This window comes from Elephantulus edwardii, unplaced genomic scaffold, assembly GCF_000299155.1.
Source record: "Elephantulus edwardii isolate Elephantulus edwardi_28Jun2011 unplaced genomic scaffold, EleEdw1.0 scaffold00038, whole genome shotgun sequence".
In the NCBI taxonomy this organism is placed as follows: Eukaryota; Metazoa; Chordata; class Mammalia; order Macroscelidea; family Macroscelididae; genus Elephantulus; species Elephantulus edwardii.
The window spans coordinates 12,189,906-12,193,152 of record NW_006399788.1 but is presented as its reverse complement, the minus strand read 5'-3'; positions in this window follow the sequence as shown (position 1 = coordinate 12,193,152).

Genomic DNA, 3,247 nt, shown 5'->3' with positions numbered 1-3,247 from the left:
GTGGATTGATTCAGTGACTGGGGTAATCGGGATGGGTGTGTCAGAGGCAATGAGATTGGCACAGGATAGAGCACGGTTTAGGGCTGTTGTACATAGAGTCGCAAACGACTCGACGGCACATAACAACAACAACAACAATAATCCAATTCATCTGGATTCATGGTGAAAACATGTATAAGAAATCTGTAGGACTACATTCTCGTGGGTTTTCAATGGCTGTTTTTAGTTAGTAGAATATGAGGACTTTTTTTCTGAGGCACCTCTGGGTGGAGTCCGATTTCCAATCTTCCAGGGACTCTGGACACATACTACTCAAACCAATTGTTGTTATACTAGTTCATAGTGGCCCTGTTGGACACAGTATATCTTCCCCATTGTTGTTGTTAAGTGCTGTCGAGTTGCAGGCGACTCACAGCGACCCTATGAAGGAGAGTCCTCGACGTGCTTGGGTGCATTTCATCCTCTCTCCAGGTTCATAGGGTTTCCGGAAGCAAGCTATTATGGATGTGGATGCCAATCCTCCTTCCACGCTTGTTTTAATCGGGGAGCTCCACCCCACTCTCCGTCCGCATTGGGTAACCAGCCATTAACTCATTAGACACATCCATGTCACAGTGTTCAGCTGCACAGCAACCACAATTGACCGCAGTATGGCAACTGTACACCAGGGCTATATGACCTAGAGGAATGTCTGAACAAAAACAGTGAAAGACAGGCCAGAGGGCCGCGGTTTAAAAGTCACCCAGCTTTGGTTTGGTAGCATCGCTTTCTGTCCACTGGGCCAGCTAATATCTCTATATCTACCCCATAGGGTTACTAAAACTGAGGTTTTCATGAAAGTAAATGAACATGTTGTTGTTGTTGTTATGTGCTGTCGAGTTGCAGATGACTCATAATGACCCTATGTACAACAGCTCTGAACCCTGCCCTATCCTGAGCTAATCTCATCATCTCTGACAGACCCAATCCCCCTCCTCCAGTCACTGGTCTCATCCTGGGTCTTCCTCTTCTGTGCTGTCCCTCCAGCCTTCCAAACACGATGTTCTTCTCTAAGGACTGGTCCCTCCTGGCCATGTGTCCAAAGTATGTGAGACAGAATTTCAAAATCCTTGCCTTCAGGGAGCAGCTTGGTTTCACCCTCTCTGGGACTGTCCTATTTGTTCTCCTGGCAGTCCATGGTATGTTCAAAACTCTTCTCCTGACGTCGTTGCTCTTCAGTTCTCTGCAAGGTCCCTGACAGCAGACTTTCCAAGTGCAATTTGTCTTTTGATTTACTGCCTGCTGGTGCCAAAAGTTTTGATTGTGGAGCCAAGCAAGCTGAAGCTGTTAACAATCTCAAGCTCTTTTCTATCTATCATGATGTTGCCAAATGGTCCAGTGGTAAGAATCTGTTTTCTTGATATTGAGCGTCAATCCATATTGAAAGTTATAGTCCTTGGCTTTCTGCAGCAAATGCCTCACGTCGTCCTCAGTTTCAGCAAGCAAAGTTATGTCATCTACATAGCACAGGTTGTTGATGAATCTCCCTGAAAAATCCAACAAAATCTCAGAGTCACTACTCATTACTTATGTTCTGAGTCATCACAGTAATCTTCCATTGGGTTTCTGAGGATGTAAATTATAATAGGAAGAGACTGCTTCTCTTCCTCCCTCAGAGATAGTGGATCCAAACCACAAGAGGTTAAAAAAAATTATTTCTTTCCTCTACTTTAACTTTATAACATATTCCTACATATCCCTATGATCCTTGTTGTGTTTTGATCACCAATCCTGATGCCACATTTTACCTCATAGAGAGCAGCCTCCCAGATAATCTGTTCTGTATATTAATAGAAAGTGTAAGGAGACAGGACACATCCCTGACGTATGCCCTTCCCAATTTTGAACCATGCAGTGTTTCCTTTGCTCTGTTTGACGACTGCCTCTTGGTCCAAGTATAGGTTTCACATTAGCACGATCAACTGTTCTGGGATTCCCATTCTTCTCAGAGTCAGCCACAGTTTGTTATGATCCACACAGTCAAACTCCTTTGCACAGTCAATGAAACACAGATAGACATTCCTCTGGTATTCCCTGCTTTCAGCTAAGATCCATCTAACATCAGCTACAATATCCCTAGTACTACTACCCCTTCTAAACCCAGCCTGCACTTCTGGCAGTTCTCTGTTGATGTGCTATTCAGTCGTTTTTGGATAATTTTCAGTAGAATCTTGCCTGCATGTGATATTAATGATATTGTTCAATAATTTCCACACTCTGTCCAGTCACCTTTCTTTGGAATTGGAACAAATATGGATGAATCTCTTCCAGTTAGTTCCTCCAGATTTCTTGGCACAACTTGTTGAGCACATCTAAGGCAGCATCTGTTTATTGAAATATGTCAATTGGTGTGCCATCGATTCCTGGGCCCTTGTTTTTTACCAGTTCTTTTAGAATAACTCAAACTTCTTTCATCACCACAGGCTCTTGCTAATTCATACATTGTTTCATGAAATTTTTTGTCTGCTATTTCTTTTTGGTACAATGACTCTGTATACTCTTTCCGTCTTCTTCTAATGCTTCCTGGATCATTTAATATTCTGCCCAAAGCATCCTTAAGTATTGCAACTCAAGGCTTGAATTTGTTCTTCAGTTCCTTCAGCTTAAGAAATGCTGGGCGAGTTTAGCCCCTTTGATTTTCTAACTCCAGCTCTTAGGACATTTCACTTTAACTCTTTACTTTATCCCCCCAGGCTGCCCTTTGCAACCTTCTGTTCAGCTCCTTAATATCTTAAATTCTTCCCTTAGTTTTGGCTTGTCAGTGCTCTAGTGCAATAGTCAGAGTCTATTCTGATATCCGCCTTGGTCTTTTTATCCTCCTCTGTCTTTGTAATGACTCCTTGCATTCTTCTTGGATGATATTCTTGATATCCTTCCACTGCTTATCTAGTCTTCACTCATTAGTGTTCAAGACCTCAAACCTGTTCCTGAGCAGAATTTTGACTTTTTGCCAGCAACAAATCATGTCAAATATTCTTTGCAAAGCCACTTGCAGGAACCAGAATTTGCATACATGTCTTTAGGCAACTCCTGTGGCCCTAGTAGGTAAGAAGTTGCACTGCCAACTCAAAGGCAATTTGGTGTGAATCCACCAACTGCGTTGTGGAAGAAAGATGGGCTATCTCCTTTCATGTGATTTACAGCCTCTGAAAAACCACTGGAGGGTCAAAATTCTCAAATTCAGCCTCAGTACTGAAGAATAAATTTT